Raw genomic sequence first — 24701 nt, forward strand, 5'->3', positions numbered from 1 at the left:
TTGCACGTACCCGGTGGGTCAGAATGGCCGAAGTCATCAAGCTGCGCATTCTAACATACGCAGCTTCATGACTTGCGGCGCAAGTGTTAATATTAATTTTCTTTAAACAACAAATTTTTAATTTATAAACTAAAACTATGAACAAATGGCAACTAAGAAATAAACAATAAATCAATGAAAGGTATTTAAAAAATTTTTAGATATTTAATTTTTTTTTTTTACATTTTTTTTGCTTTTACTTTATGCTTTTTATATTTTTTTTTCTCGTTTTTTTAGTTCAGCGAGAAGCCTCTGGCTGTGCCTTGGAGGACCCATCGACTCCTCATCAGCTGCAAAAAACGAAAGTCAACAATTTAGTAAATGCATTCTTAATACATTAATGTGGTGAAATGCTAGCTCTCAGTTCTTGCACCTATGCATTTTGTAAGCTCGGTATAGTGCATAAATGAATGTTACCTAAACACTGGCCCCATTCATTAAATTTTGATAATGCACGTACCTGGTGGCTGCGAACGGCCGAAGTAATTTTTATTTTTAATATTATTAGCTATGACTAGAAAGGGTCTGCAGTGCCGTACATAACATATACTGAAAACCGAACCAAGACACATGATACAAAGACAAGTGACAGGGTAAAGCAAATCAGATTATCTCTGACAGATAGTGAAAGGGATGGTAGAAATCAGCAAGAAGAAGGCCTAAGCTTAAGAAAACAGGGAAAACAGGGCTAGCGAAGAAGGCCAAGAGGGTGAAGGAACTGTAGAAGGAGCACACAACAAAAGAGGGCCATGCGCATGAGAGCTTACAACCTAAAGGGAAGGGGGAGACACAAGCAATACGAATTATATAGTATTATATTGTTTTGGTGTATACATTAACTTTCTGGCAAATTTTGCCAAGGAGAATCTCACCCTCTAGCAGGGCCGGTGCTAGCCTCCATGGCGCCCTAGGCATTTTTACAAAATCGGCGCCCCAGCCCCCCCCCCCCGACCCGCAACAATCGGCGCCCTCCTCCATCCTCCCCCCTCACCCCGTCTTTCCTTACCTCACCACCGCCGCCTCTCTGCTCCGTCTCCTCCCCTCCACTCACTGACACTAGGGAGGAGACGGAGCAGAGAGGCGGCGGTGGTGAGCAATAGCCTCTTCCCCCCTCCCCCGTGCATCTGAATGCTGTGCGGCGGCCGTGACAGGTATGGTCAGTGGTCGCCGCACAGTTTTAAAGTAATTTTCATTCTGGAAGGCGCCCTCCAGAGCCCGGCGCCCTAGGCAAGTGCCTAACCTTGCCTAATGGGAGCCCCGGGCCTGCCCTCTAGGGTGCATTTTTAAAGCCTGCCAGCTGAGTTGGCCTGCGCACAAGACAAGAATTGGTGGGAGGACATTTTTCCCATTGTGGGAACTTAGGATGCCTTGTACTGTGAATGGGCAGTGAAAACTGTTTGTCATGTTCTACGTCTGTCTTGTAAAAAAAAAAACAACTCAAGTATACGAAAATTACCAGGTAATGTACTTACTTTCCTCAACCAGCACTTGTGGTTGCTGAGAGGTGGATTCTGGTTGGCTCTGGAAGGTCATCGGACTGCGGCGAATCCTCCACCACCGCTGACTCCACCTGTGGCTGTTGGCTTCCACCTGGCGCCTCCGGTGTGACCACCTGTTGATGTTGGCGGTGGTGTTGGGAGCTGCGTTGGCATCCTGTTGGAGACCATGATGTGTTATCTTACGTGTATTTTTGTAATTTATTCAACATACACAGCGAATACATATATACATGCAGCGAATGGTAGCTTTGAATGCTAAAATGGTACTCATGTCAATAACATTAAGTTTTTGAAAAAAAATTACACAAAAATTTATAACATATATATAATAGGAAATAATCAGAATAATAGTAAATAAGACTAACATTATTCATACGCTTAGTATGAGAATGGTCAGAAAATAGGCCTTTTCAGTCCATATTTCCTGTGAGCAGAAAATATTACATTGCCATATTATATAGTGTTTGAGGACGACTTACTAGTAAGAATTTCCGCCCTCAAATCTGCAAGACGGTCGGGCTGTCGTCTCCGCAGATCACTCCATCGGCGTTGCAATTGCACGATGGAGCGGCGGGTGCCAACCTGCATACGCAGACGCCTGCGCACGGCTCTGTATGCCTGCAGTTTGTCATCATTTCCCACGTACCTCCCTGCGGGCTCAAAGCAACGGTCCATCGTTGCTGTCAGCACCCGCAGTTCGGTACGTGAGAATATTGCAGACCTCATTTTCTCTCACAAAGGACAGTTTAATATCCTGCTTACCGATTGGTGCGTCTGCACGTCCAGCCCGGAACCTTTACTAAGATGGCTGACTGACCTGTCAATCACTGCTCCGGCGTGCCTAGCGTTCTGGCGCATACGCAACTGAATGCATCACTATAAAATCGCATACTGCATGCGATAGTTTGCCCTGACAATTTATGCATGGACCAAGTTTTTGCTGTCAGGAAACATATTGCATTGGTGGATATTGAGGTAAGTAACATGGGCCTAGGTCTGCTACCTGACATAGCGTCGTAGGAAATGGAATAATTGCACTTTCTTTTTCCCTTTTTTAGTTTGCTATAACATTTCTGAAAACCAGAACAGGAGAACCTTGCTCCATTTTGAGTTAAGTAACATGGGCCTAGGTCTGCTACCTGACATAGCGTCGTAGGAAATGGAATAATTGCACTTTCTTTTTTCCTTTTTTAGCCTGCTATAACATTTCTGAAAACCAGAATAGGAGAACCTTGCTCCATTTTGAGGTAAGTAACATGGGCCTAGGTCTGCTACCTGACATAGCGTCGTAGGAAATGGAATAATTGCACTTTCTTTTTTCCTTTTTTAGTTTGCTAAGTAACATGGGCCTAGGTCTTCAGGTTTTTGGTCCAGTGATGGAATAAACTTATTTTATTTCCATTTGTAGACATGTCTGAACAAGACTCCAATCAGCCATCGGGCTCATCATGTGCTGCTAAAAAAATCCGCCAGCCAAATTGCACCAAAAATGTAATAGACATTTTGGTCGAATTGGCTGTTGATAGGCTCCACTCCACTCCGCGTCCACTCTCTGCACCATCCAAAGCCAGAATATGGGAAGAAATAACAAATGAGGTCAATGCCGTGGCTCCAATCAGACGCAAGGTTAATGAGGTCCAGAAAAGGTAAATATTGAAGCGTACAAAAATTAGTTAAATGTGTCCAGATTTTGAGGATAATTTTATCCTGCTAATGGGTCTATTTTGCACACAGGTGGCAAGACTTTAAACGCCGCCTAAAAGATAAAATTTCCGAACACAAAAGACATGCCAGAATGACAGGTGGTGGACCTCCAGCAACGCTGGAATTGACTGCATTGGAGACCAGGGCATTGGCCTGTTTGGATGCGGAGATGGTTCAAGGTGTGGGCTGCATTGACACTGGACGTAGCCCACCTGCCAGCGAGCCTATCACAGCTACAGGTATATACACACACATATAATATAAATAAATTGTCTACTAAAATATATATATTACAGTTAACCAATAATTGCCCTATACTTTAACAGATTTGCAGTTACATATAGTGAGAAGTAAAGAAGTTATATTTTAACCACCACACACAGTAAAAAAAAAAAATTGTATTGACAATGTATTTTTTAGAAACATGCGGACAATAAGAATTCACACAAATTTCCTAAGGACGGCATTAATTTTTATTTTTTTTCCTTGTAGGGGCCAATACAGCGGAAGAAATTTCCGAGGATGAGCTGCTGGAGGAGCCACTTGATGTGGAAGAGCATCAGATGAGTGAGGAGGCAGAAGTCAGTGAACGGGATTCACTGCACGCCTGCTATCACAGTATTAGAGACACAAATGCCACTATTCAGTCCAATACCACAGATATTGCCACAACCCTCACCCGTATGGAGCACACTTTACACAGTAGCCTCACCCGTATAGAGAACACTATGGACTTAAACCTTACCTCTATCAACACTACCCTTACCTGTCTCACTGACCTTATTGCAATGTATATCACCTATCCCCAATCACGCATAACACAGGGATCTTCTCCTACTTCTTTCTCTCCATTTCTCTGTCCCATGTATCAATCATACTACACTTCACCCGATTATCGTTCCACAAGTAGGCCTTATCACGCGCACCCGTCTTACCATATTGAACAACTCCACTCTCAAGGTTCTATTGGTTCTAGTCTAAGACCCCAAATGCATCACCATCATTTCCAAAGCAACCCATATGTTGACATTGACCCATATTCACATTCTAATCAGCAAAACCACTATTATTTACATCCACCTGCCCCTTCTGCCATCTCTGCCCCTTCTGCCCCTTCTGCCATCTCTGCCCCTTCTGTCATCTCTGCCCCTTCTGCCATCTTTGCCCCTTTTGCCCCTTCTGCCATCTCTGCCCCTTCTGCCATCTCTGCCCCTTCTGCCATCTCTGCCATCTCTGACCATTCTGCCCCTTCTGCCCCTTCTGCCATCTCTGCGCCTTCTGCCCCTTCTGCCATCTCTGCGCCTTCTGCCCCTTCTGCCATCTCTGCCATCTCTGCCCCTTCTGCCCCTTCTGCCATCTCTGCACCTTCTGCCATCTCTGGCCCTTCTGCCATCTCTGGCCCTTCTGCCACCCGTGCACCCTGTGCCCCCCGTGCCACACAATCGTTGGCTGCTGCACAGTCACTCACTGCTGCTCCACTGGCCTCTGCTTCCTCCCCACTGTTGCCTTCTATATCACGGGTTACCAGAAGCCAGACTCATCCTAGAACAGATGCAACCATTATACCAGCAAAGAGGCCCAGTAAAAACAAATAATTTTTTGTTTGATGTGTTTTTCTTATTGTGTAAATAAATTGTATAATTATATACTTAGTAGCTATGTATGTTGTATTTGGTAAAAACATAACAAAAACACTTACAAGAGAAGTAGGTGTCCAGGACATATTGCTTAAAAGACAAAGCATCAACTGATTCTGGAGGGCTGGGGTCAGCATCTAACACCTCCTGGACAGCAACCTCAGCCTCCTCCACCCAAGGAACCCCACTCCTAACGGCGATGTTATGGAACACCACGCACAGAGCTAGGATATCACACACAGTGGTTGGAGCATACATTAGAGAACCACCAGACCGATCTAGGCACCGGAATCTGGCCTTTAAAAGACCAAATGCCCACTCCACAACCGATCTAGTAGCTGTATCTGCGAAGTTGTATGCCATCTCCTGCTCCGTACGTGGGTTTAATAGAGGAGTGAGGAGCCAAGGGCGAAAAGGGTATGCGTTATCTCCTACAAGGGGTGACAAGAATGAAAAAGTTAAAAAATATGAGCGAGTATCATAATTGTAGACCCAAATAACTATATCTATGGCAACAAGACAGGCAACGTGGATGACAAATAATGGCAAAAGAAGCAATTAGACACAGATATGACTTCAGAGAAGCTTACATAACATATTCAATGTATTTGTAACCAAGGTTTAATTTTTTGAAAAACTTTTCATATGGGCAGCTATCCAGGTAGGATTTTAAGGTAAACATCACAATTAAATGTACCTTTGAATGATATTGCAATGTGCCTTTGTAATATATCTACTTAGCTACCAAACTTAAGACATTACTATTTCCACTTTAAACTACTACATACATGATATGTTTGTTAAATAATAAAAATACCTAATAGCCACGCATCACCATTCGGCCTTGTACCACCTTGCCTCAGTTGCAATCTTTCCCACATCCCTGATTGCCGGAAGGCAAAGGAGTCATGTGTACTCCCTGGCCACATAGCTACCAGGTTACGAATCTGGAGAGAGGCGTCACATATAGCTTGGACATTTATAGAATGGAAATGCTTGTGATTTAAAAAATTAGCAGCATTCCCACTGGAGGGAACCAAGGCTACATGAGTCCCATCGACTGCCCCTATGACGTGCGGGAAACCGGCTATGTTGGAAAACTGCCGTTTTATTGGCACCAGGGACTCCTAATTGAGTGGCAGATGTATGAATTGCCGTAGACGTGACACAAACACCCCCAGAACAACCTTTAGCACACGACTGAACTACTTCTGGGACATCCCTGAAGCGACTCCCACAGTGGTCTGAAATGACCGTGTGGCGCAAAAGTGCAATACCGCCAACAGTTTAGTCAATGGAGGTATTGCTGTTGGGCTGTTGCGCTTGGGCTCCAGGTCAATCTGCACTATGCGCAGGGTGTCCAGGATGACACAAGGCGGGAGCCGATAACGACGCACCACCTCAGCATCAGACATGCCAAAGAAGCTGACACGTGGCCTGAACACACGCTCCCTGGGTCGGCGACGATGGCTTACTTGCTGATTTTGGGGGCGGCGACGCTGGTTGTCCTCCTGTGCTGCCACATGTGCCTCGGCCATTTCTAAGAAACGCTATATTTGAAAAGAGAAGGATGTAAAAAAAAATTAATTAACTCATAGTTTGGGAAATGTCACTCCTATTTGCACAGGAAACATTTACAATATACTTACATCAACAAGTGGGTTGGCCAAACTCATAATGTGGCTAAAAAAACAAAAAAAAAATTGTCAGAGGGTGAATAAGAAGTTATGGCATCTGCTTTTATGCTATGTCAGGTTGCAGACCTAGACCCATGTTACTTACCTCAAAATGGAGCAGGATTATCCTGTTCACTTGCAAACAATTGTCAATGGAAAGCTAAAAAAGAAAAAAAAGTAATCAAAAGCTAAAAAAAATCTAAAAAGTACTACACAGCACAAGTAAACTATTATCTGTAACTATTATCTGAAACAAAGTATAACACCCAAAATAACAAAAAAGTCCAAGACAAATAAAACAATAAAGCAATAAAATGTTAAAACAAATCAACCAAAGAAACCATAGTAATATCTTAAAATATATCATGCAAACATACCAGTAAATGAGTCAGCAGCGAACAGGGCACATCATCTACGCAGAGCTTTATAGCAGTGGTTAATTAGCTAAGAGTATGCAGGTGAGGGTCTGCATGCTTCATGATCACATGGCATTCCTTTGGGTAATTTGTGTGTGCTCGTGGTTCAGATATGAGAAATAAACTGGACCCTTGGCAGGCGCATAGCGTACGCCACCACAAACACGATCGCCTGTGTTCGCACCAGTATGACTTGGACGTAGTTAGACGGGAACGCCCCTATGGGAAATTGACTACGTCACCACGCCCCAGAACCACTCTGTTCACGCCCAGAACTCGTAGCTCCTCGCAAATGGCCTGTACAGTTTCGCGATCGCGCCCGTACAGTTTTTGCGTTCGCGAAAGTGTACAGGCTCGGCTACTGAGCATGCGCACTAAACTTTTGCGTTCACTACGCGCTGAAAAGGGACATACGTCCCTTAATGACTCAGGCCCTATATCTTTAGCGGATGAAGGGAGGGGGGAGAAGTAAAAGGGAGGGAACAGGGATTATCTTGCCAATGAAAAACACAAGAGGTCATAGTAGCAACATGACAATTCAAAGTAAACGCAGTGGCAAGTAAATACCGCTATAAATATACTAACAAACTAGTAACTTGAAGAAACTGGTGTAAGGTGAAGATGGAGAAAAGGAGCACAAGGCTCCAACCCGTGTAGGAAGTCCACCTGTGGAGACAAAACAAATACAAAGCGAAGAACCAATGACAATAACAGACACATCATGGCGGCATAGCATCTCAGGCTTTGCGACGGGAAGAACGGGACCAATCTGGTTGTGGAGGTGCTGATCGTTGAGCTTTCGGAAAGCCGGTCTGTGGAGCAGTTGTCACGGGAAGAATATCCAATTTAGCTAATAAGTCCTGGCCTTGGTCCACCATTTTGATGTAATGAGATGAGTTGGCTGCAAACACCTGGGGGTAAATGTATGAATCTCCGGATTCTTCATCTCCGGCGTGTTCAGCCTCTTCAGCGCTTAAATTTAAAGTGGCGCTGCATTCTAAAGGGAAGTTTCCCTTTGCAATGCAGCGCCGCTTTAAATTTAAGCACTGAAGAGGCTGAACACGCCGGAGATGAAGAATCCGGAGATTCATACATTTACCCCCTGAAGTTGAAACGGAAAGCACCAACGATACTGGAAATTATGCTGTCGCAGAATCCTAGTGACAGGCTGCAGATCTCTCTGTTTCTGAATTGTGGAGGGAGCAAGATCTTGAAACAGATGGATATCCATGCTCCGGAAAGAGAGAAAAGATAGATCCCTAGTCGCAAAGAGGATGCGGTCCCTTGTGCGGAAATAGTGCGGGCGCACAATAATGTCTCGAGGCAACAGACAATTGGCAGGACGAGCCCTAAGGGCCCTATGAGCACGGTCCATCAAACAGTCAGTGTCAGAGAGCTCCAGGAGAATATGTTGAAAAAGGTCTTTAAGAAAAGCCTGAAGGTCCGCCGGGGAGATTTCTTCAGCAACATTACGGATACCAATATTGTTGCAACGGGATCGATTCTCCTCTTTTTCCTTGAGGGTCTCAACTTCATTATGGAGATGGGTAAGTTTGTTGTCCATCGTAATTTGTGAGCAGCAGAGATAGCCTGTTTTTGTCTCCAGCGCGTCAGATGCCCAGTGAAGTTAGTTTGGTTTTAAAGTCATTTACAACTTTAGAAAGTTCTTGGTGGAATGTTTGTTTGACCCATTCCAGTAGACTGGTCATCACAGCTTGGATCTGTGGGACCAGCTCGACATCAGAGAGCGACTGAGAGCCAGGCGTTTCTGTACGAGTCAGAGGCGGGAAAGACTGCTTATTCTTTGAACCAAAAAAGTTAGCAGAGGACCCAGAGGTCATTTTGTTTGGTTTGTTGGACATGACGGAAAAGCTGAGAACTGACAACCAGTTGAGAAGGATGAGGGAGGCAGGGAAAGGCTGGGATGAGGAAAGAAGGTGATAGGAGGGAACACTTTTACATCGGTTAGCATGATAGGGGTCTTTCCTGGTCCAGTGGGAGAGGTCACATATTCAGCGTCCGGGTAAAGGCCAAGAGGTGAATACTAGCGTCAATAAGGAAAAACCCCACCTACCATGCAGGTTAGTAAGCGACAAAGCTTGATGGACGCTACAGAAGATAGCAGTTGGTGTACTCCTAACAGCTGAGCACCGGTTTCTTGCCTTTCAGATGCTGTCAGCGTAACAATTGAAGCAATGTAGCAGGGTCCTTTATACAGGTGATATTGAGATGAAATAAAGAGACCGTGATTTGACCAACAGTTCCAGAAGCTTGTCTATGAAATGTCACTGAATTATCAGGTAGACATTAGCTAGATAGGAATGATTGCAGCAGCAATGAATAGTAAATGTAGTGTATTTCAAACGCCACAAGAGGGCAGTGTTGTTCCACGAATGAATGAAGCAAAGCAGATTAGCAGACTTAGATGCGGTGCAGCTTGATAGAAGGCAAGGTAAGTGGAGTGGACTAAAATGGTGACAGGCTGGGATGAGGTACCAGGGGAGCACCAGCAGGTACACAGGTACGGTCAGGGAAAATGCAGTGAGTGTTGATACTCACTGCACCAGCATACGGTAGGGGTCCTCAGTACTGTCCGCACACCCAGCAGGGGGATGAGAAGCTGCAGGCGAGGCACCAGGGGGGGCCAGTAGCAGCCACAGCATCGATTTTTCAGGCAAGCAGTGTATTCACATAAGAATCAGATCGCAGCTGTTTGGCCTTTTCCACTGTACTGCGGTCAATCCAGGTCTCTGCTCCATAGGTGAACATGGTCCACAGCCTCCACTCCTGCCCAGCGCTCCCAGACGTCCCTCCGGAATGGTGGGTAGGCACTACCTCTCGCCGCCTGGTTCTTTTGTGGCCAACTGTCTGGATCGGATCTGTTCGGTGGATTCCATTGGCCCCGCCCACCAGAAGTAGGAGTCACACGTCGCAGGTGCTACTCTAGGTCCAGCGCCTGAGCCGGAAACAGGCCTGTCCCCAGCAGTGCTCACCGTACAGCGGGAGGGAGCCCAGAAGCAGTGGAGAGGGGAGAGCGGCCACCCGGGCAAATGCAGCAGCACAGGGAGCCCAGCACAGGTGTCACACTGTCCCCCAAAGACCAGCCAGTGAGGGCCGCGTCAGGTCGGGCGGCGTGGCAGCACAAGCCTGGAGTTCCGTGGAGCCATCAGGTGCACAATATCTTTCTTGTTGTTCAGAGAGCCAGCAGAGGGGTTTTAGGGAATGTGTGACCCCAAATTTTTCCAGTTTATGTGAGCAACTGGACGGAGCTCCCAGCCAACATGACTCTCCAGAACGGCGTCCTGACCACGTCCCCGATTGATCAGCATTTTTAATATTGCTGTATTACTAGAAACTGACTGTTTCTAGTAACTTGTTCGCATTCCTCATTGGTTTGAATTTATTGAAGAAACATTTTATAAAGACTTGATATTTACCAGTGTCATTTGACAAATATGTTTTACTGGCATTCTTTACTGTGCTGCATAAGTCCCTCCGGCAACGACTGAAACTGTCTGGCGGGGGGTGAAGGATCCAAGGCTGACTCTGCAGCCCACAATGGACCACTAGGAACAGGGTAAGTACTTTATAATTATTATAGACACCTACAAATACATTTTACATTTAAATACTAATTTTAAACTTAAACATTAAAATATTACACATAGTTGTACTCCCGCTGCCTAGTGCTGGGAGTTAACCCTTTCAGCGCTGCACGGCGGTTAACTGCAGTACCTACACACACTAGACATTTACATTTATTTATCAAAGCCCCTACCTATACATTTATGCACTCCTCGGTGCTTAGCACCAGGGTTTAACCCCTTCATAGCTACTCTCCCGATGCCACAGCGCAAACTTGCACAATATATATTTTTTTATAAATACAGACATTTATTAAAAACATTTGACGTGGCGCCGGTGATTTAACCCCTCTAGTGCAAGGTATTAACTCTCCCTGCGCAGGATTGAACTTCAAGTTGGCCCACGTACACGTGCGGCAACTTGGGACCCGGCCACACTCCTTCCCTCTTGTCTATACTGGCTACCAGCGGGACATGTCCGCACAATTTGGCTCCTGGTAGCGCAGTCTCTTGAGGTTACCGGAGGTGAGCCAGACGATGCAGCTCTTCCTGCCAAGACAGTCCATCTGCATTGCTATGAGCCTTTCCTTGCTTGTGAATTATGTGAAAGTCATAAATTTGAAGTGCAAGGCTCCAGTGCCACAGTCTGCCATTTAATCCTGAGGTCTGTTGCAGCCACTTTATATAATTATGATCAGTCACCACAGTAAAATGTCATCTGTACAAATTAGGCTGAAGTATTTCACTGCCCAAACATTTATTTTCAATTGTGGCATACCCCACCTCTCGTTTTAGCAGTTTTCTGTACAAATAGGCCACAGGGTGTTCCTGCCCATCTGGCCCCACCAGGCTAAGTACTACTCCGACTCCATACTGTGATGCATCAGTTGGCACATTAAAGTTCTTGTCATAATTGGATGTCAAGACTAATGGAACATGAACCAGGGCTTCCTTTAACGACTGAAATGCCAGCTCACAAGCAGGTGTCCAGTCGACTACTTTGTTGAGTTTCTTCTCAGTGAGATCTGTCAGGGGCTTGCTAGAGTACTAAAATTTGGGACAAAACGTCTGTAGTACTGTGCAGTCCCTAAGAATGCCAGTACTTGTCTTTGGGTTGTGGGCCGGGGCCAGATGTTGATTGCCTCTACCTTAGTTGGTTCTGGCTTAACTCTACCATCCTCCCCACATGATGACCCAGGTACTGCACCTCTGACATCCCTATATGACACTTGTCTGCTCTGATGGTCAGATATGACCACTGAATATTTTTCAACACTTGCCAGATGGTCCTCCCAGGATTTACTGAAAATGGCAATTTCATCCAAGCAAGCTTGAACAAAGCCTTTACACCCTTCCAGCAGGTAAACAACTACATGCTTGAAGGTGGCTGCCGCGTTCTTCATCCCAAATGGCATGGACTTAAACTTGAACAGGCCAAATAGGGTGATGAAGGCCGACCACTCTTGAGCCTCTGGGGTCAGTGGTCTTTGCCAATACCCCTTGCTCAAGTCAAAAGTGGAAATATACTTTTCTCCATCTAACTAGTCTAACAGAGAATCAACTCGGGGCAGGGGATAGGCATCAGACACGGTCACCTGTTTCAATCTTCAGTAGCCTATACAAAATTATGTTGTCTTGTCCTTAGGAAACAATACAACAGAGGATGCCCATTGACAATGTGAAGGCTGGAAATATTGTTTATTTAAAGCTTGCAACATAACATAACCAATTAGCACACAATGTGGCACCCAAAATTGAAAGATCATAAATATTAAGGGAAATGTCCCATAAAGTCTAGTATTAGTCCATAATAAAAACAGGATAAAAGCACAACATAAAAACAGAAGGGTTTCCACACCAAATAAACAAAAAACAAAACAAATATAATACATTATTTAAAGCCACATCAAAAACCACCCAAAAAACACTTCAAACCACCCCCAACCAACAAAAAACACAACAAACCATCAAAATATTCTTAGGCAAAGAAGAAATAAACTTAAGGTAGCCATATATAAAAATACCGGTAAGTATTCACTGAAAATCGAAGGGAGGTGAAAAGATAGGCAGCCACAGATCGGAAAACATACCGGACTTTGGCTCCCCTATGGAGGCTTCAGACCCCGCCAGAGCCTGACCCAGTTTGCATTGGTCATCCGGCGCTTCTCCATATCCCTTAATTTCAACACCTCGTGGAGAATGTCACCCACCACCACTTTACAGGGAAGGACCTTTTGTCTAATGGAAACCTGACACCTAGCGTTCAAAGTGAAGTATCTAGTAACTAAACGAACTAAAAAAGAGTGCCAAAATCAAAAAATTGCCACCTATCCTTGAATGCACCATAGATCCATTCAGGGTAACTGAGCCCCGAAAGGCAAGGGGTGCCCAAAGATCTGGAAACTCTCCTGTAAATTTCTATGTTAAAGGGGCACTCAAGCAAGAAGTGGTCCATAGTCTCCTCCTTCCCCTGACACTCCTCCCGTGGACAACCACGATCATCGGCACTTCTATACTTCAGATTCCCTCTCACATAGAGTCTCCCATGGAAAGAGAGCCAGGCAATGTCCCAAAACTTCAGAGGAACTATCCTGGAATTAACAAGTGACAGCTGATCCCAGAAGTGAGAGTGCAGGACTCTCCTCTCCAACTCCCTTCTAGAGAAGTTCCTGACTTCCCCCGCCTCCAGGCCCCAACGCCTTGTCACTTTCAATCCCAGAGATGCATTGTTCGGGAGATACCCATGACGGACCCGGAAGGTCCTCACCCTGCTACCTTCCATCCAAACATTAAGGAAGGGATGCACCCAGACTCTAAAGCCACCTACCCATTGAGGAGGAGTCTCAAGAAAGAGACTACCGAGGTGCAACTTTAAAAAAGTTGTTAGAAAGAACAGCACTGGGTTAACCATACCCTGGCCACCATCCCTCCTCGATCTGTAGGTCACAGTTCGCCTGATCAGGTTCAGCCTATTCCCCCAAAGTAAAAGGAAGAAAACTGCGTAAACCCTAGACCATAAAGACTGTGGCAAAAGGCACGCGTAGCTAATGTACAGAAACTCAGGGATCAGGTAGGTCTTCACAAGGTCTACTCCTTCCCTAAGAGAAAGCTTCCACCTCCTCCAGCTCTCAACCTTCCGAGAAGTTTCCAGAAGTTTTCTCTCCCAGTTTTGTTTGACATAATCACCAGGGGGTAAATGTATGAATCTCCGGATTCTTCATCTCCGGCGTGTTCAGCCTCTTCAGCGCTTAAATTTAAAGTGGCGCTGCATTGTAAAGGGAAGTTTCATACATTTACCCCCAGGTCTGAATTGAATTCCTAAAATTTTGATCATGCTACTGGCCCGGGGAAGGCTGTCTGGAAGGTCGAACTGACCACCTTCCTCCCCCATCCAGAAAACTTCACTCTTTTCCTGGTTTACTTTCGAGCCACTGGCCTCGGAGTACCTGCAGACCAGAGTTGCTACCTCTATTGCTTCCGCAGGACTCGACAAGATGACAGTGACATCGTCCGCATAGGCAACCACCTTCAAAGGACACTCCGGACCCAACAGCACCCCTTCTATCGAGCCGCCTTCAATCCTTCGAATAAAAAGATCTATTGCAAACACATACAAGAGGGGGCTCAGGGGGCAGCCCTGCCTTACTCCAGAGTTGACCACAAAGGATGGACCTACCCAACCATTCACAAGAGGGAAGCTCTTGGCCTGCTTGTAAATAGTACAAAGCCAATTCACCACCCGCACTGGAAGACCATACCTAAGAAGTAGAGCCCATAGGTACTCGTCATCCACCCTGTCAAACGCCTTCGACTGATCCAGAGCTAAAAGATACCTTCCCCCCTTCTCAGCCCGACACAGCTCAATGTCCTCCCGGACCCCCAGGACAGCACTAAAGGTACTTTGGCCCTTCACAGTGCAATGCTGTGAGGGGGAAAGCATTTGACCAGAGATCTGCATCAGTCTATTAAAAAGTACCTTTGCCAAAATCTTTCTGTCGGTATCGAGAAGGGCTATGGGGCACCAGTTCTCAATACGTGACTGATCCTTCCCTTTGGACAGCAAAATAAGTGCGGAAACCCTCATGGAGGGAGGTAATAAACCTCTCTCCAGGCTCTCATTAAAAACCTCCACGAGGCGTGGAGCCAGAATGTCCACAAAGATCTTAAAGAACTCGGAGGTTAAGCCATCCGGGCCTGGAGATTTCTTTTTAGACAACTCGTCTATGGCCATTCTGACTTCATCCACCGTTATCTCGCTGCCCAAAGACTCAAGCGAACTGCTGAGATCCTCAAGACCAGGTGTCTCCCTTAGAAAATGGTCCATCTTCTCTTTGTCTAGTGATTTCTCAAACAAGAGATCAGAGTAGAAAGACTGCACAACACCAAGGATGCCTTCCCTGTTTTCTCTGAGGACACCCCCAGCATCGTACAGGCCCCTCACCTCTTTCATATCTACCGATTTCCTGCAGTTAAGGTAAGGGTCGAGCGAGTGGTACTTCCCGTAATCCCTCTCCAGAACCAAGGAACAAACCGGTCATATTGCACCTCTCTCATCTGAGCCTTCACTCGGGAGATTTCCCCACCATCTCCCTTTTCAGAGATCAGGAATCCAAGTTTCCTTCTTAATGCTGAATAGGTATTTTCTCTTAGCAAGTTGTTTCTAGCTACCAGGTCACGGAAGAAACCCCGGGTCCTCTTTTTAAATATCTCCCACCACTCTGACCTACTCCAACCTGCCTCCAAAAGTGTCTCTTGGGATTCAAAGAAGTCTCTAAAGGACTGTCTTATCTCCTCTTCCTCTAGGAGCTTAGAGTTCAGGCGTGTTATGTGCGTATCGTCGCTAACCAATAATGATTGTCGAACCTCGATTTGTGTTTCCAAAGCACAAAGATTTATTCGCAATAAGTGGAAAAATATGCTCAAGCGAAGTAATAGTAAATACAGCCATTACTTATCGCAGGCGCTCTGGATCCAGTGCAGTCATTCAATCCTGAAGTCTGGGGACAAGAAGTCTGCCCTCTGGATCACAAGCTGCTGCTTATATACACAATCAAATACAGTGATACAATGAAGATGGTATGGCTTGCATCTATTGGTCCGGGTCTCAGGAATGTTCAAGGGGTCGTCAATCATTGGCTGGTTCATCCTAAGGAATCCAAAGGAGGGGGTCATCTCTGCAGGGGGTATGCTCTGCTCTTCCCGCCAGGATTCCTTAGTCTTAAGTAGTTCATAATTCCCTATCATTCATAACTTGCGTATGCACTCTGCGATTCCCTCGCAGAGTGAACCAAACAGTAGGATATGTAACAAGGTTCATTATGATACCACTCATGATGTTATTCCTTTAACCCGTTCCGTGTATTTCACTAATATGCATGTAGCTCTGATATAACATATAAATACTACTATATTTCGACATAACTGACTATGTGTTGCAATTACCATTAATGTGTACTATTTTATAAGTATGCGTGTTTGTGCGAATGTATGGTAAAAGACCGATTACTGTTGCTGCCACGTGTAGTGGATGCGTACGCCCTTTCACGCCGTAGCGTGCCCTTGTACGTCATAGCGTACCGTACGCATCTTTTCAGACAAAGACAACCAAGTTTGCTAAACTTTAATTGAAATGACTTTATCCAATTTACTGACTTCGACAGTTCCACCCTTTGATAGTGTAATGAACTATCACCCAATCACCGTTTCAAGTTCAGGATTGTACAATACTTCTCCACAGACCATGATCTCGGTATCTGGTACCACCCTTTCAGTCTCTTTCTCAGTGTTACTCTTATGAGACCGTTTTCCACACTTCAACACAGTAGGAACACATTTGACAACTAAACCAATTGCTAAGATGACACCCAGTATAAGGAGAAGGAGCTTACCTACACTCGCAATCATTTCCTGTACCCACTCCCCCAGACCGGAGAACCATTTTGCTGGGTTCAACCATGAGAACCAACCCGCCACCTTTTCCCCGACCTCATATAACGAAGAATTATGGCTCTTTCGAAATTCCCATTTCAGCTGCAAAATTTCATCCATCTTCCGGTCTATAACCTCTTTAGGGTCTTCCGTATTATTAGTAATGTACGTGCAACATTTGACACCGAACTGGGTGGCCAGTGTCACACAGTACCCACCAGTAATAGAGGTGAGATAATTTAGTACCAGTCTATGTTGCACCAACTCCTTCTTGTACGCTTGTAGCTCCCTTCCAGTATACTTGAAAGTGTCATCATACATCTCGGTGATATTATCTATTAATTTAGCTAGGTCTTGGATATATTTAAAGTTTAATGTTCCCCGAGCGGTCCTGGTGAGATCTAGAGCAACCATAACTTGGAAACCAGCAGTTTCACTAATCAATTTTGTAGCTATGGGTTCCTCACCAGGAATCATATTTCTCTTGCCACGGTGTTCATACTGTGTGTGTATGTATGGTGGTGATGTAGTCTTGTGAATATCTACCATTTCTTCATGAGTAATAGTCATGATTTCAGGAACCAGTTTAGCTAAGAAACACAAGCCCTTGGAACTCGGAGTCACCCAGGAATAAGCTTTCCTTCCACAAACAAAATACACATCATCAGGGAGAACATAAGGAACAGTATGCCCATGAATTATATCACACAGAGTTTTGATAAAACTACCCATGCCTAGTGTCTCCATCTGCTCTAGACACGTGTCGGCATTAATGATATTTTCACATTTATCTGTAGAGACTTTTCCAATAGATACCGTCTTATGTTTGGTTATACGCCCTAACTTATGACTTCCATCAACATTCCTGCCTAGTAGAGACCTTGTGAGTCTCTCTCTAAAATGAGTGTGGCGAGCCATTGTCTGATCTGATAGGTCAGCCTCCCAATTCTCCAGGCGCTTTGCATGAGATATGTTTAGGCACAGCAAAGATCTGCCTATGGAGTATTGTCGAAGCGTCAGACTAGGGGACCTAGTGTTATTGTACCTCCCTTCTATGGGCCTCCCACCCCTTAATTCGAGTACTTCGGATATGTTTAAAGGGAATGGCACTAGTCCTATGTTATGCTGCCCTTGAGGCACGTGAGAGCACACCCAACACTCGGTTTGGTTTAGCACCTTACCCACCAGGGAGTGATAATCCTCCAAAGGATGCCCGCCTATATTCAGAGTACTGGGGGACTGGCATCGTTGGATGCATCTCTCTTCAACTAGGGAGCTGCAGAACTTGCAGATACAATACTCATCAGACAATAGCCCCTCACACTGCCTCCAAGTTCCTGAGCTAGCAGACCTTTTCATAACCCCTGGACCAAGTTTGATAATGGGCTGCTCAGGATATCCTATTAACTTTTCTTCGGCCTCCATTTCATCCGTATCACTCCCAGAACTCTCCTCCGTCCTCCATTCTCCTTCACAAAAATAGAATGTCCTAGAAAAAGTAAAAACAAGGAAAATCCTGGACCATAAGAAAAACAAAAACCGCCACTCCATCGCTGGAAAGATAGTTCTGAGGCAACGTCTCTGGTTCAGGTGTCTCAACTGCAGGCTTTAGGTCTCCCGGAACAGGTTCACAAGTGACAGTTCTATGTCGTCGGTCTGAGTCTTGTCTTGCACTTTCTCCGGATTATGGACTCTCCTGCAGTGGGTGGAATGGACCCAAGTGTCTCTTCTCTGCAACCTTCAGTGATGTAGTACTGGTCAGCAGCACTTGGTACGGGCCTTCCCAACGGTCTGTTAAACAACCTGAACGTAAGAAATTGCGGATCATAACATAGTCTCCAGGTTCAACATCATGACAGTTCGTTTCTGGCATACCAGGTGACAGCATTTTTAGTTTTTGTTGTTGTTGTTTCAGCTGTCTACTCATTCTTATAAGATATTGTACAGTCACTTCATTATTACACTTTAAGTCGTCTTGTGGACTCACGATCAAATGAGGTTGTCGTCCGAACAGTATCTCAAAGGGGGACAGATTAAGAGGAGGTCTAGGAGTGGTTCGAATGCTGTGGAGGACCAACGGCAAAGCCTCAGGCCATGCCAACCCAGTTTCAGCCATTATCTTACCTAGTTTGTTCTTGATAGTACCGTTTACTCTCTCCACCTTACCACTGGCTTGTGGTCGGTAAGGGGTGTGAAGTCTGCTACTGATTCCCATGAGTTTACACATATTTTGGAAGACATCACCAGTAAAATGGGTACCCCTATCACTTTCAATGATTTTAGGGATACCGAACCTACACACAAAGTCTTGTACGATTTTCTTTGCAGTGAACACAGCAGTATTAGTGGCTGCCGGATATGCTTCTACCCAACCGGAAAACACATCAATACAAACTAACACATACTTTAGATTCCTGCACGGTGGTAATTGGATATAGTCAATTTGTATTACCTGAAAAGGTCCGTCTGTAGGAGGGATGTGGGATGGCTCGGTTGGAATAGTTTTCCCAACATTTTTCCTCAAACAAATAAGACATGACATTGCTTTCTTACCAGACTGAGAGGAAAATCCGGGAGCACACCAGTATGCTCTCACCAGTTTGCGCATACCTTCATTACCCAGGTGAGTCAGGCCGTGTGCTGCTTCAGCCAGGCTTGGATAGTATGTTCGGGGAGCTACAGGCTTACCTTGTGCATCCCTCCAGAGTCCTGAGGACTCTTGACCACATCCCTTCGCCTTCCAGACCGCCTTTTCCTGCAGGGAACACAAATCTTGCATTTCAATTAATTTCTGCGTGTCTAATGTCTGAAAAACCATCATAGTCTCGGTCGATACAGTCATAGGTTGCCCTGCTGCCCATTTAGCAGCTTCGTCTGCCCTGTTGTTGCCCAATGACACTGGGTCTTCTTCAAAGGTATGGGCTTTGCACTTTATGACGGCTACTGTTCTGGGTAACTGTATCGCTGTCAGAAGTCCTTTTATGTGTTGTGAGTGTGCCACTGGTGTACCTGCTGCTGTCGTAAAGTTTCTAAGACGCCAAAGGGCCCCAAAATCGTGCACTACCCCGAAGGCGTACCTAGAGTCAGTATATATATTGGCTGATTTACCCTCTGCCAGTTCACACGCTCTCTTTAGTGCTACTAGTTCCGCCACCTGGGCTGAGTGAGGTGGACCAAGGGGTTCAGCTTCTACCACATCCTGATCGTCTACAACAGCGTAACCAGTACATAGCTCTCCTGTCTCTGTCTGTCTATGGCAACTTCCGTCTGTATAAAACGTAAAATCTACATTTTCTAAGGGGTGTCACGTATGTCGGGCCTTGCAGTAAAGGTCTGATTCAGGTGTTCCATACAGTCATGCGTGTCAGTATTCTTGCCTAACTCATCATCAACCAGGGTCTCCTCACCTCCCACCCTTTGTGTCTCTTGAGACACATACGGAAGGTATGTAGCTGTATTTAGGGTGCTACATCGTTTGATGGTGATGTTTGAGGGTGCCATCAGGGCTAGTTCCCACTTTGTGAATCTAGCTGAAGAAACATGTCTGGTTTGGGCTGAATTTAACAGAGCTGATACAGCATGGGGTGTATAGATGGTTGAATTATGTCCTAATACTACATCCTCGCTCTTACTTACTAGAAGGGTCGTTGCTGCTACACTTCTGAGACATGTTGGGAGTGACCTTGCCACATTGTCTAATTGTGCACTGTAGTATGCTACCGGTCTGCTAGCGTCACCATGTTTCTGTGCGAGGACACCTGCTGCACAGCCATCAGCTTCTGTACAAAATAGCTCAAAAGGCTTTTCATAATCAGGTATTCCCAATGCAGGTGCTCTTGTCAGACTATCTTTAAGGTTAAAGAACGCTTGCTCTGACTCTTCTGTGTGTACGACACGTTCTGGTTTTGAGGAAGAGACTAGCTCCTGCAATGGTAATGCCAGAATAGAAAAACCTGGGATCCATGACCTACACTATCCACACATCCCCAAGAAAGTACGAATCTGCTTCTGGCTCTGCGGCAGGGTCATGTGTTGTATGGCCTCAATTCTGTTGGTTGTCAGGTGTCTTAGCCCCTTAGTGAGGCAGTGTCCTAAGTATTTGACCTTAGTCTGACATGGCTGTAATTTATCCTTTGCCACCTTGTGCCCTGTTTGTGAAAGATGAAGCAACAACAATTTAGTATCATGTAAACATGACATAAAAGAATCAGAGCACAACAAATCGTCCACATATTGAATTAGAACAGACCCATTGTGGGGTTGAAAGGATTGCAAACAGTCATGTAAGGCTTGGGAGAAAATACTGGGGCTGTCAATGAACCCCTGGGGTAGTCTGGTCCATGTGTATTGCACTCCCCTGTAGGAGAATGCAAAAAGGTATTGGCAGTCAGGGTGAAGAGGGACTGAGAAGAAAGCAGAACATAGATCAATGACAGTAAAATGACTGGCAGACGGTGGAATCTGCATGAGGATGACAGCTGGATTCGGCACTACGGGGAATTGGCTCTCAACAACTTTATTCATTCCCCTTAAGTCCTGGACTAATCTATAGCCCCTCCCCCCACTCTTCTTCACAGGGAAAATGGGACTATTTGCTGTACTGGCTGTACGAATTAAAATCCCTTGTTGTAACAGCCTCTCAATAACAGGATATACCCCTAGTTCCACCTCTGGTTTTAATGGATACTGTGGGATTTTTGGAGCTATCCTACCACTTTTTAGATTGACCATGACAGGGGCTACGTTTGCCATCAGTCCAGTGTCCTGTCCATCTCTGGTCCATAGGGAACCTGGTATTTCCAGCAACATCCCCTTTACTTGAGATGGACTTTGTTCTATAACAGGAGAGTGTAACATTAACCTTTGAGGGGTGTCCAATATGTCCTGTACCTCATGTGCAACCTTCTCGGGTATATCTAGGAACACACCATCTGAAGTACAGTATATGACACATCCCATTTTACATAACAAGTCTCTCCCTAGCAAGTTAGTAGGAGCCGCTGCAGCCAAGAGAAACGAATGCTTAGTATGCAGAGGCCCGATAGTAACTTCGGCGGGTTTAGTTAGAGGATAATGTAACACTTTTCCCGTCACCCCCATAGCTGGAATAGTTTTGCTGGTCACCTGTAGATTGAAAGGAGAGGTTATCACAGATCGGGCCGCCCCTGTATCTACAAGAAAAGTTTGTTTCCTGCCAGCTATGTCAACTATCATTGTTGGTTCTTCACTCTGACTCTCAGTTAACCTCACTGGCTGTAGACTACAGGTATGACCTGACCCCTAGCGTTGACTATTGATTTCCCGCGCAGCATTTGCTGCCGTAATATGCGCGGGTAGATGTGAGTCTTCTAGTCTATGTGAATCCTTTCTTGGAGGATATCTATGTGACCCACCCCTATGTGTATTGAGTCTTTCTTTATTACAATCTCTCCTGTAATGTCCTTCCTCATTACAGTTGAAACACCTGATCACTTTAGGTTTCCTGTTATATGGGTTGTATGCTGGTGGTCGTGCGTGCACCCCTTCTAGAGCCTGTATACTTACCGTCATTAACTTATCACTTTTCTCTTCCCTTTTTCTAAAAAGGTTCTTGTCATGCTCCACAGCAGACTCCCTAAGGAAGTCTACCGTGACGCCTCTCCAATTAGGTAATGTGGTTTGTACTCTCGTCTTTAAATTTTCCCTAAGGCCATCCATCAGTACCCCTACAGCTACCTCTCTGTGATGTGGGTCCTCACTTATGTTGGATATCCCAGTAAATCGTGCGATCACTGTTATAGCTCTAGCAAAGTAATCTGAGGCAGTTTCACTATCCTTTTGTTTAATGGTGAAAATCTTACTCCAATTTACCACTACTGGAAAACAGATGGCTAAGTGTTTGACAATTTGTTCTATATTCCGTTGGTTAATCTCATCAGTCAAGGTGTCATCATCCTCCAACAAACAATCTCCAATAAATTTTTGTATGTTAGTATTGGGAGGAAGACACGCCCTCAACACTACCCGCCAATCCTTACTGGTTGGTTCGTGAGCATTCCCTAAGTCTTTAACAAATTTCTGACATTTAGCTAACTCCTTTCTAGGGTCCGGGAATTCAGTCATAATGGAACGTAATTCTGATCTAGTCCAGGGACAATGCATTGTAACATTTCTTAAAGGAACTACACCATCCTTATCTGGTTTCCCATTGGGAACCGATATTGTGCGGACCGGGAACACACCCTCTGGTACACTAACTTCAGGGGACGCTACAGGATTTACAGGCCCTAGATTTAGAACACTTTCACTCCTAGTGATCACGCTACTCTCACCTATCTCAGCCATTTTCTCATACTTGCGCTGAGCCTCTAGTACATTAACAGCATGGGCAATGGCCGAAATCACAGTGGGTTCATCTTCATTTTCAGATACACTTGATTGAAACTGATTTAAAACAGGGTACAACTTAGTAATTTTTCTATTTTCAGTTTTAACAACGGCTGTACTTACCCCTCCCGCCACATAAGGTGGCGGGGGCGCGCTTGCGCTGAGTTCGCCACGCTTCTCAATGGTTACATCCGCCTCGCGCGCACTTTTCGCCACGCCTATTTCCGGTTTGCATTCGCTGCTCTGCCACGTGTTACCTTCCATTTGCCACAATTTTAAACAATCATTATGTCTATTTCTCTTTTTCATTGACTTGATCAACCATATTTTATCTTTTACAGTATTTAGTACCTCTGCATTAAAACTCCCTATTGTTGGGAAAGGCCTATCACAAGCTTTGGTCATCCCGACCCACCTGTCACAATACACAGTTAGATATGCACCATATTTCTTACACATGAGAAACCTCGCTGAACCAATAGGGCCTTCCTTAGGCAGTACACTGACCATCTCTAGCGTATGCTTAGCACCCATGTTGAACAATATACCTTCTACCCGGAACACAGACACACCGCAATGCTCTGTTCCTTCCGGCCAAATGTGAAATACAGACACACCGCAATGCTCTGTTCTTTCCACCTAATAATTTCAACTCTGTTGCTATACTCACCGCTAGAGATCTATAATGCTCGGTGAACGTATTTCCTTTAGCCGCGCTCACTCGCTTTTCTCGCCCCTGGCGAGGGTCCCTAATACAGAAATATCACTGTGGGCCCCAAGGGCTATCAGCTCCTCGATACCCTGGCTCAACCACAAAAATCTGCTGAGTTTATTATCGCTGGGAGCGCAAAGTCGATACAATCAACCTGCCTTTCCAGTATAATTCCTCCTAGCTGCTTCACCAATTCGCACTAACGGTGCGATCGGATCGCACTGCCTACCAATACTAATTATTAGCAAACCTTGCGATCTATTGGTAGCGCTTTGCGAAAACCCAGTTTTCGCATTCGGTATACCTGCCCTGTATACCGTCCTTCAGTTGGGCAATCCGCCTCGTCAGACAGCAACTGAGCACCTCAACAATAAAACAGTGTATCTATGTTACAACATCACACACTATACACCTTTTCTGCGCAGAAAATCAAAAGTTCCCAACAATAGTAATAATGTCTCAGAGGCTTTCACAAGTAATTATACTATGCATGTATAATAACTATCAAAACGATTGTTTAACCACGTGGCAAGTTTACCGGAAGTTCGCGTACGCACAGCAGGAAGTACACATACGCTAAACAATGCAATACAGTTAAAACGCACAATGACAGAAAAAAAGAAACAGTTTTCTCTTTTGTCCCTAGGTTCTAGTTAGCGTGCCCTAGATAATGCAAAACGGACATTCGGTTTCGCAACACAGAGTAAAATTCAGGTTTTGAACACCATGCGTTCTTACCCGTTTATGACGCGTCTCCACCCTTTGTTGAGGAACCGAAATCCGTTGGTCTTGCGTATCATCGGCAACGAAACCTCCAAAGCTCACGAGCCCCCAATTGTTATGTGCGTATCGTCGCTAACCAAAAACGATTGTCGAACCTCGATTTGTGTTTCCAAAGCACAAAGATTTATTCGCAATAAGTGGAAAAATATGCTCAAGCGAAGTAATAGTAAATACAGCCGTTACTTATCGCAGGCGCTCTGGATCCAGTGCAGTCATTCAATCCTGAAGTCTGGGGACAAGAAGTCTGCCCTCTGGATCACAAGCTGCTGCTTATATACACAATCAAATACAGTGATACAATGAAGATGGTATGGCTTGCATCTATTGGTCCGGGTCTCAGGAATGTTCAAGGGGTCG

At 45.2% G+C, this 24701-nt stretch overlaps 1 long non-coding RNA gene across 1 annotated transcript in view; it reads right to left on the reverse strand.

The window, feature by feature from the left end:
* Window positions 1–227: 227 nt before the first annotated feature.
* LOC142107249 (uncharacterized) overlaps window positions 228–24701 on the reverse strand; it is a 28490-nt gene continuing 4016 nt past the window's right edge. Inside the window, exons 2-7 of the long non-coding RNA XR_012679916.1 lie at window positions 6662–6715; window positions 6529–6562; window positions 6355–6429; window positions 4942–5310; window positions 1512–1692; window positions 228–329 (exon numbers count right to left, since the gene is read on the reverse strand). This is a non-coding gene — a long non-coding RNA (uncharacterized LOC142107249). The remainder of the gene's footprint in view (window positions 330–1511; window positions 1693–4941; window positions 5311–6354; window positions 6430–6528; window positions 6563–6661; window positions 6716–24701) is intronic.

Source organism: Mixophyes fleayi, chromosome 11 (assembly GCF_038048845.1).
Source record: "Mixophyes fleayi isolate aMixFle1 chromosome 11, aMixFle1.hap1, whole genome shotgun sequence".
Lineage (NCBI taxonomy): Eukaryota > Metazoa > Chordata > Amphibia > Anura > Limnodynastidae > Mixophyes > Mixophyes fleayi.